Source organism: Suricata suricatta, chromosome 14 (genome assembly GCF_006229205.1).
Source record: "Suricata suricatta isolate VVHF042 chromosome 14, meerkat_22Aug2017_6uvM2_HiC, whole genome shotgun sequence".
NCBI classification, from domain to species: Eukaryota; Metazoa; Chordata; class Mammalia; order Carnivora; family Herpestidae; genus Suricata; species Suricata suricatta.
Genome location: NC_043713.1, coordinates 53112004 through 53122611, shown reverse-complemented (window position 1 = coordinate 53122611; position 10608 = coordinate 53112004). Strand labels below are relative to the sequence as shown.

The following is a 10608-nucleotide window of genomic DNA, read 5'->3' as shown; positions in this document are numbered from 1 at the left end:
AGTGTCCGTTGATTGAGTGGATAAAGAAGATGGTAGTGTGTGTGTGTGTGTGTGTGTGTGTGTGTGTGAGAGAGAGAGAGAGAGAGAGAGAGAGAGAAAGAGAGAGAGTGTGATATGGAATATTATTCGGCCATGAAAAAGAATATTTTGCCATTTGTAACATCATGGATGGAATTAAAAAGTATAATGCTAAGTGAAACGGGCTAGTCAGAGAAAGATAAATACCATGAGATTTCAGTCATAGGTGGAATTTACAAAACCAAATGAACCAACAAAGGGAAAATGAAAGTAACAAACCAAGAACAGATTCTTAACTATAGAGAACAAACAGATGGTCACCAGAGGGGAAGTGGGGATGGGAGAATGGGTGAAGTAGGTGAAGGAGATTAAGAGTATACTTATCTTGATGGGTAATGAGTAATATATAGACTTGTCAAAGCACTGTATTATACACCTGAAACTAATTTAACATTGTATGTTAACTACATTGGAATTAAAAGGAAAAAGGATTTTGTAGGTTCTTTTTCAGAGGAATCTAATCAGCTTTTTCATTGAGCAATTGGTCTGAGGTTCCAACTAACGTGTTCAAGTTGGTCAGAAAACCCAAGACCACCCAGAAGCATTCTAAATTCCATGAATACTGGCACATGGTGTTTTATTGTGCATTGCTTTATTGTACTTTGTAGATGTGTTTTGTTTGTTTTTACAAATTCCAGGTTTGTGGCAACCCTGTGCTGAGCAAATTTGTCAGTGCCATTTTTCTAACAGCATTTGCTCACTTTATATCTCTGTGTCACATTTTAGTAATTCTCACAGCATGTTAAACTTTTTCATTATTATTGTATTTGTTATGGTGATCTATGTTTCATTCTTAAACTTGCTGAAAGCTTCTATGCTAGTTAACATTTTGTTTAGCAATTAAGTATATTGTAATTAAGGTATGTACACTGTTTTTCAGACACAATGCTATCACACACTTAATAGGCTCTTGTACAGTGTAAACACAACTTTTATATGTACCAGCAAACAAAAAATATTCATTTGATTCTCTGTCAATGCAATGGGAACAATTATTGGAATGATCTGGAACTGAACCTATAAGAACTCCAGGGTTTACCTATAGCAGCTGGTCGTGTCTTGGTTTAGGGAAATTCTTCTGAATAGCTCTTATTTCAGCTTGAGTCCAAATTTATATTCTATAGTTGCCTACATACTTGGCTCATGGGAGGAATAGATCCTTAGAGGTGACTGGTATTTTAGGGCATTAGAGTTTTGGGAAGAAGATAGCAGCTCTGGATAAGGGAAGTGCAAGAAGAGACAGATCAGAAGGATAAGAGGGGCAGGTGGATGTTGGGAGACAACAGGAGGACAGAAGAGGGACTATTCACTTGGAAAATGAGTCTGGGTTTCTAGCTTAAGTTTGTCAGCTGGCTCATTCACTTTGGCCAATGAAGCTCTTCTTGAAACAAGGTTTTGTGTCAGAATTTCCTTTGGAGTCCTCTGCCTACCAGTCCTAAGATGTTGCCCACTGAGCTTGTGACATCTTACTCCCTTTCTTTCCTGAGGTACCTCTCAAATGGCCAATTTTGTTCAAATGTTTCCCAGAGGGGCCACTGAAGAGCCAGTCATCCCTGATGACGTCATTCCATTTAGAAAGATATGCATGAGAATTTATATTGTAAGGGGAGTACACAGAAGGAGTGGGGGGAGGGGAGTTCACAGGTAGAGGAGAGGATTTAGACTGAGACACCCCATGAGAGTCTGGCCATGGTAGTAAGGAATGTAATGCTTATAATGCATGCACACCTCCTGTTTCAGGCCCCCCATCCTAATGGTTGGCTGCCTCTGAGCACAGACGTGACACTTGGTATGCACCTTCCCACTGTCCTGCCCAACTCCACCCCACAGAAGGAAGAATGCTCTCTTTGGACCCAAGCTAAGCTCACAGGATCCCCAAAAAATCAAGAAGGGAAAGAGCTTTATCTGGTTTTATTGATGATCCACAGCAAAGTTTGTTCAAGTGAACATGGGTTCTGTGAGGACCACAAACTCATCAGTCTGTGAAGGATGGCTGGAAACACAGGTTTATTGGGTCTATGCCTCAGTTCTCCCCTGTGATTCTCCTTATAATGAACAACGCTTTTAAACAGCACTGCGCATGGCAGTAGCACAAAAGAGCAAACAAAACAAAACAAAACAAAACAAAACAAAACAAAAAAACCCAGAACGAAAAGGAGCGGTCTTACCCCACAAACGATTGAGAATCAATAATAAAACCTCATTACCAAACAGGATAAACAGCCAAGGATGTCAAAGCAAGAGGAGTGGAGTTCAGACCTGGTTGGAGACCTGCACAAGCTGCCAACAGCAAATGGCAGGGAGAGTGTGTGGGCACCGCACCTGGTCCAACTCTGCGGTTTGCAGCACAGGACTGAGCATACTGTTTTGGTGACACCTTCAGGAAACTATGGAAATAAGCAAAGACCATCCCTACTGGAATAAATGTAGACTATTTATTTAGGGCTTGCTGTAGAAAGACAGCTACTGTTGCTGGTGTTTGGCAGAGATGAAAAGGCAGGCAGGAGGGTGGGAGAGCTTCATAGTGGGGGGAACAAAGGAAGCCTCAGTTTTGCCCTGGCTGGAGGGTGTTGGCTCAGGAAACTAGAAGTGGGCATACTAGAGCCTCTTCTGAGATTGTTTTGGGGTACAGATTTGCCTTTCTCTGGTTGCTTCAGAGTGGAAGCAAGGGCACATAATAGGGATGCTGGCAGTCTTGGATAAAATCTGATTGTCTGGGCTGATCACTGCAGAGATTGTGGGTCACAGCTCTGTCATTATATATGGTCTCTTTGCACATTTAGTCTCTTACTGTTAGGTTCAAACTCTAATAGAGCCTTTTATTTTCCGTATGCTATCGAGGTACATTTTCAGTGTCATGACTAAATCAAAAACTGAAGTAATGTATTTGCCTCACATAGATAACAAATTATGTAAAATATTTTAGTTCAAAGTTGACTCATTTACAAAATATTAATATAGGCAAAGATACCCAAACACATATTCAACCAGAAAGTAACGATCTCCCTGAAGTTCTTAAAGGAAAACCCACTTTTATGGACCTAATATATCTGAGGACATCCTCTCAATGTCACTGCTATTTCTCCTGGAGGCTGCTGTAGAATGAATGGGCAGGGTCGCCTGAGTGGCTCAGTCAGTTAAGCCTCTGACTTGGCTTAGATCATAACCTCAGGGTTCCGGAGTTTGGGCCCCACGTTGGGCTCTGTGCTAACAGCTCAGAGGCTGGAGTCTGCTTTGGATTCTGTGTCTCCCTCTCTCTCTACCCCTCCCCCACTCATGCTCTGTCTGTCTCTCAAAAATAAAAGAAATGGTTAAAATTTTTTAAAAAGAATGAATGAGCAGTTTTGTTGTTGCTGTTTTTTGTTTGTTTGTTTTTTACCAGGTGCCAACTAAACTCTTGACAGAGAGGAGGGTGACCTATCTTAGATTTTTGCACTCCCGCCAAGTGTTGTGCTGTATCACTAAGGAGCAAGGAAACCTAGAAGGCTCAACCTAGACGAAACTTTTGGAATATTCATTGCTTCCCTGCAGCCAGTAGAAGGAATTTTTATACTGTATGAGATCTTAGCGCCCCCAAGATCCAGGCAGACAATGTAGCTTCAGAACTTTGGTTCTAAGAGAAGCTCACCTATCAGAGTGACAAGGCGCTGCGGGACATGCTGTACTACTTTAGGTCACTTACAGCAATGTCTGCCCTCCTTCCTCCCTCTCTTGCTGGAGTCTTTCACACACACCTCCTCTGACACCTCCATTTTCATGTAAATTTCTTGAGGGTAATGCAAATCAGGATTTTTTTTCCTTCCCAGAGCTCCACATAGAAAAAGATAGTTCACCTTATCTGGCTTAGAGCCTACAATGACTGACTGGTTTTAGATTTAGATTTTTTGCCATTGATTTATTCAGAATCCATTTTGTCTTAAAAAAAAAAGTTTTCTCATGTGAAAGTATATTTTAAGCATGAAACAAGCACACAGGATTATTTGTATTTGAATCAGGAGATTTATAGTTGACTTGGAAAGACATTTCTTACCAAAGAAATAGGAGAGATCGAAACCCAAAGAGAGCAATGTGATGTTCATATCATTTTCACATATGAATATATACCTTAAAAATTTCCTAAACCTATACAGTTGGAAATGCAGGCTCCTCTTCACCAACGAGAGACATACCAAAGGTGCATAAGGTTATTGTGGTTAAGATGCATGATTCCATGGCCTCTACGTCCTATGCAGATGGCGTGTAGCTTCTAATGATCTGGTCACATGTGTTAAATGAAAAGTTTCATCACTGCAAATCATTCATGTTATAGGTCAACTTATGAAATGTACGAGGTCAACTTATAAGATATCAGAGAGCTTAGGTTCGGTTTAAACTCCCGTTCCGGTGAATAATTAAAGATTGGGTAATCTGGAAAGACCCTAAGAATGTAACTCGATAAGGAACATTGTAACCTGAAGTTTAACTTGTTTTTCAAGATTCTGTTAATTAACCCCACCCTTCTACTAAGACCTGGCTGAAACAAAGTCCACAGGTGAAAGTCACCTGGTCACTGTCTCTCGTGGTATCTTAGGTGTCTAACTATGACTGGTCATTCTAAAGGGACAAAGAACCTTAAAATGATAAGTTCCCACCAAAACTACCGTCTGTGTATTACAATGTAATTGATGACCAAGGAATACTGTGAATTGTAATTGGTTAACTAAATAATGGCCTGTTCTGTTCATATAATCTCACTGCCCCCTTTGTTCGGGGCCATTCTCTGCTCCTTAACACCAGGGAGATCAGGTTTGGCCCGCTGTAATAAAAGCATGCAGCTGTGAATAAAATCATGCCTCGCTTCTATTTGGCATTGGTGGTCTTTTCGTAATCACCCGGCAACAATTCACTCTACAATGGTCAAATGAGAAAGAAGACCAGTGCAATAAAAAAGTTAAGAACTCCCACTTAATTCATGTATAACATAATATAATTTTTGCTATTGGCTTTAAAATATTGCCAGTGAGCAAAGACAGTGAGGGAAGAGATGAAAAGAAATCACAAAATGTCGGTGATTGTTGAACTGAGTAATAAAGTGTTCATTATATGATTTCTTTTGCATCTGTGTATGTTTAAAATTTTTCACAATAAAGATTAAAATAAGCACCCATTTGAGAAAGAGAGGGTATGAAAAACAACAATGAGGGTCACTGGTCTATCTGATATCTTGCTGCACAAAATTAGCAGGGACTTCCCGCCCTGCAAAGGAAAGAAACTCCATCTATCGACTAAGTATCTGGCCTGTTTTGCTTCTGAAATCATACAGGGTCTCTCTTGTTCATTGCCCTGGTGGTTGTATTTTTGGTGAGCCATTTTGTGTTGACATGGGTTCAGAGTTCAGGCATCACTTTAGGGTCTTTGCAGATAGATAGCATTGATGGCCAATCTTGGGGTCTCTTGGGCAATGTGATTCCATTATAAATTAAGTAGAAGTTGATCTGCTTCCACTTTTGCACTCCACTCCATGGGCTCCACGGAAGGATATCTTGTCAGGCAGCTCATTGTTTTCGAGTCTAGAACCCAACCCAGGAAGAGTTCATCGGTTTCTCTCACGAACGCTGCCTCAGTAAGTTCAAAAGAACTTCTATCAATTACATGTTAACATGTGTGAGAAGGCGTAATCATTCTGCCTCTTGCCCAAACACATATGAATATTTCTCCAGTTGTCCCAAAATGTCTTTTTTGTCTCCTCCTCCCGCCCCTAGGAAGGGACAAGTTTTCTTTGTTGACTACGTTTTGCTATGAAAATGATGTCGTCTGAACCATGCAGGAGCGTGTGTAGCATGTGACACAGGTGATTTAGATTCTCGTGCAAGCTCCTGGTCTTATCATGGCCCGACCACAAACAGTTAGCAGACCAGCAGCTGTCTGTGACCCGTGCTCGCTGGAGGTCTGTCGCAGTACCTTCCCCATCTTAGATTCGGCTAATTGTTTCCAGTTGGTGCCTTTTAACTTCTTTCTCCTGCATGTCCTATGAACTAACTAGAAGTTGAATGAAAGGCAGTATTCTCCAACCCAAATGTGATGCATGCCCCAAACAAGAGCCACATTTTGAGTTTAAATTTTCTAGTGGCCACATGAAATATGTAAATAGGAAGAGGTGAAATTAATTTTAATAATCTACTTTATATTTAACTTATAGAGCCAAAGTATAATCATGTTTGTCTTAGCCGAAGCTAGGTCCCGGTGCACTCGGGGTACCTGTCTCGTCCGACCGACCGGCAGGGCAGAGAATCGTCGCGGGTTCTTTTCCTGAGGGAGGGAGAGAGAACAGGGCAGGAGGGAGATGCAGAGAGTGGAGACAGCACACGGAATCCGATCAAGCCTCTTCTTTTTTATTCAGCAAACACTGTATCTTATAAAGCTTTTTAGGCGGGAGAACAAGGCAGCTGACCTAGGTCGGTTGCTAGGAAACAGGGTTAAGGGATTAAAACTAGGGTAAAAGAGGAACCAAACTAAAGTGTTTTAGCACAGCGCCTGAGGGGCTGATACTACCCTGCCTACAGGCGGTTGATCTTTGTTCTTCTGGCTTCTCCTCTGACAGGGAGGGGCGCTCCCCTGCCTATTTTTGCAGCTCCCCTCAGGGAGTGACATATCCGCTAGCAAATGGCCAAGCAGCTGAATCTTTGCCGCTTCCCACACATGTTAACATGTAATTGATAGAATGATTATTAATGAGCAATTTTACTTTTTATTTTTATTCTAAGTCTTTGAAATCCGGTGTGTATTTTGTGCTTATACCACGTCTCAGTTAGAACTAGTCACATTTGAAGTGGACAGTGGTCAGGACCCACCATATTGGACAGTACAGTAGTAAGTCTTGACTGCATTCAGAATGAACATATTCTGAAACAAGTTTTCATAGATGGTGCTGAGCTCACATCACATCATATTTAATGGCACATAATGTCAGCTTACCCCACCACCTTAGTTAGTAGGAGATACTACTTTCTTATCAAAGAACTGCTTTTTGTCTAACTTTTTAATTAAGTTGGAATCCCATGTGCCAACTCGAAGTACAACAATGGAAACCATTTTAATTGGTTAAAAAAGACCAATGGGGTAAGAGCAGAAATCAAAGAGGACCCTTAGATGACACAAGTTCCTCTATAGACATTAGTAAGTTTGAGACCTTTTAAAATGTGATGATATGGGATAGAATTGTTTAAATATCCATGTCCCATGATTGTCTTATTAAATATGTCTGTTGCACATATTTTTTAAAGAATTGTTTTAATGCTTATTTATTTTTGAGAGACAAACAGATAGCATGAGCAAGGGAGGGGCAGAGAAAGAGGGAGATGTAGAATCTGAAGCAGGCTCCAGGCTCTGAGCTGTCAGCACAGAGCCCGATGAAGGGCTTGAACTCACAAACCGTAAGATCATGACCTGAGCTGAAGTCAGAAGCTTAACCGACTGAGCCACCCAGGCACCCCTGTTGCACATATTTTAGGTAAAATAATCAGCTGCTATGCAGGAGACAGTAATGGCCACCCTAACAAGGTTAGCATGGTGCAAAGTTCCAGCAAGACCTGATGCTAATTTTGTTAGTCTTATATCGTAGACTGTAGTAGTTTCCTCAGTATCTGCATAAGTAAAGACAACCAAAACTTGTAACTTAAGAGCTTTAAAGAATATTTCAATAAAATTGATGGATGAGTTGAGGAACCTAAGAGTTGTGGGGAACTTAAAAATTAGACCTAGGCAAACCGAAACTTAGCCTGCTCCGCTTGTTCTGCTTCTGTACATACGCTTGGAGCGCTGTGTGTAGGGTGGGATCAGCCGTGTGGCTCGACATTGGGGCGGGGAGTACTGGATGTTCAAACTGTGGCGGGATCCAATCGGGGAATGCAGAATGTCTGGACTTAGATCTTGGCCAGTGTAAGTGCTGTGACCATGGAACACCCCTGACTTGTTTGGGCCAGCCTATAAAAAGGACGTGAGCCTCCTGCACGGGGCTCTCTCTCTCTCTCCGCTATACCAGCTGGGAGTGAGCAGAGGTCCGGGTTCGAACCTGAAATAAACGATTTTGCTGTTTGGCTTTGACTCTGGACTCTGGTGGTTCATTTTTTGGGGGGGTCTCCCGAGTTCTGGGCATTTCAGAGTTTCACATGGCCTTTAAAAATATATGGCTATGTTTTCTTTCAGTGTATGCAGTCATCATTTAATGATATAAAGAGTGTTTGGGAGCAATTTTGTTGATAAATTCCGCATCAGACGTTTATCACAGGGCCAAGTTAGAGGTCACTTAGTTCCTGCATAAGGTTGCTTCCCAGTAGATTTGGCAAGGGACCAAATGGACCTGAGTAATTCCCATTTCTTGAGCCTGTTCTGACCAGGACTGGGCTGTTGGCTTCCATCTCAGGGCACCTTTCTTTTGGGTGCCCCTGCCTTTGGGTAGGATGTGCCAGACATCATCATCAGGACCTCTGACCGGCTCTCTTTTCTCAGCACAAGGAAGAAGAGAGACCAAGAAAAGGCAACTCCCCCAAAAGGAGGGCTCAGTGCATAAGTAGGGACCAGCTTCCTGTCTCGTTTCTTCTGTGCTCCAGAGATCAGGCCGTATTTGAGGGCCCTGGAAGAAGGCACTGAATAAGTTTCACTTAAAAAGTTAATGTATTTATTGACTTTACATAGGTCCACTCAGCCAAAGAATTCAACATTCAAAATTTATTATGCTTTGGAGCTGGTCAAGCTCTCCAAGCTCCGAGGGCTGCCGAGGATTTCAGAGAGAGCCTCAGAGGCAAAAAGTGAGGAGCTACTATATATTTGTGTGTGTTGAGCTCCCCTCCCATAAAGTGGGGATTGAAACCATCCTGTTAAAACATTTTAAATTCTTTGGCTACAATTGTATACTTAATCATAAAATATCGTTTTTCCTACTTTCCAGTGTTTTGGGAATAGCTTTGGTACAACGACATAAATCACCACCAAAGGGATGAGGAAATGGAATCTGTGCTTGGATGAGTGTGTGATTCTGGTTTACGGCTTCTGCTGTAAAGCCTTACAGTGCCCTCACTGAAGATCGTTTCTCATTTTTCTCAGCATAGAGATTGCTGCTAAGGCCAAGGAAACTCAGTTGGAACCAATAAAAAAAAAAATCCCACCAAAAAAAAAAAAACCCAACAACAACAGAGATTAGGTTTTAATAATCCTGTATCGTAAATGAGTTTATCACTGTGTGAACATCGCTCAGAGCAATTTGGTACACCATTTATACATCCTCAGAATTAGCATAGTGCTTTCCTTCCAGGGGCTAAAACACTTGTATGTATCACCTGGATTTATGATGCAAAACAGAGGGTCCCAGAAAGGGAATAGGACACAGCACTTAACCCCTTCTTCCTGTTTAGTTTAATAGCGGGCAGCCAGAGAGGCAGTGTGGTGCAGGGAGAGGCGGTGGCTTTGATTCTGAAGGTCCAGCTGACTCTCTCCACAAAGGTCTCGCAGGCAGGGTGAGATGGGCTGAGACGGAACAAAGATAAGCCTCCATGAGTGACAGTCTAATCCTGTGTAAAACAGGGGCAAGGATATCTTTTTTTGTAGAGAGGTGAGGGGGAACACATGAAATAGTTGTCATTTTATCTCCCTGAACTCAGTGCCCTTCCAAGGCACCTGCTCTACAATGCCTGGTTTGAAGTCAGCCCCGTAGCCTGATTTCTCAGTGGCCACACCCCACCACGGAGATCCGCTGGAGAGGACTTGAGAGCCCACAGTTTGGTGCTGCTGTTAACTCACACATTCATGTTCTCCAACTGAGGCTCGGTTCCCTGCATTGTCCGGTGATCCTTCTTTTTCCTAATTGGTTCTTTCCTCTCTCTGCTCATGCTATTTCTCTTTAATCTAAATTTTCTTTGAACCCACTCTGCTCTAACTTAATCTCTATTCTCAGCAAATGACTTTGACTTTGACTGTACTGAGAGCAAAGAAAAAGAGGCAGGGAACAGTATAATGGGAATTCTCATGATTTCCTGTAGTCCGGCGCCTAACTCTATCAGCATCCCTGTTTCCCCCTTCTTTGTTCTCACCGAGGTGCCCGCATGCTGCGGCAGCACCGAGACTAAAATTGGAACGAAACAGAGGAGATTAGCATGGCCCCTGGCAAGGATGACAGGCAGATTTGTTCTCACTGTGGCATAATGAGCCCCCAGCTCCACCTCAAGGCTTCATCTTCCGTCTTTAAAATTTTTTTTTAATTTTTTGCTGGATCGCCTCCAATTTCACCTTCTTAGGACCTAATCTATTCATCATCCACTTTCTTCATTCTATGTTAGTGTTTCCCTCTTCAAAGGGAGCTTTGCTGTGACACCTAATTACATCCAGTGTTCCCACCTCAACAAAAGAAACCCTCCCTGGTCCGAGTCTAGGTCATGGCTTGCAACCTATGTTCTTCCTGCCCTTTCCCGCCAAGCTTCTCAGAAGAACCCTGTTTCCTGCTTCACTTTTATTCATTCTTCAACCACTCTCCATTTTCTAGTTTTGTCAAGATCATCT

The 10608-nt window shown here is 42.2% G+C and overlaps 1 non-coding gene across 1 annotated transcript; it reads left to right on the top strand.

The window, feature by feature from the left end:
* Positions 1-10146: 10146 nt before the first annotated feature.
* LOC115278562 lies at positions 10147-10249 on the top strand. The gene has a single exon (XR_003902967.1). It is a non-coding gene; the product is annotated as a U6 spliceosomal RNA (small nuclear RNA).
* Positions 10250-10608: the final 359 nt, after the last annotated feature.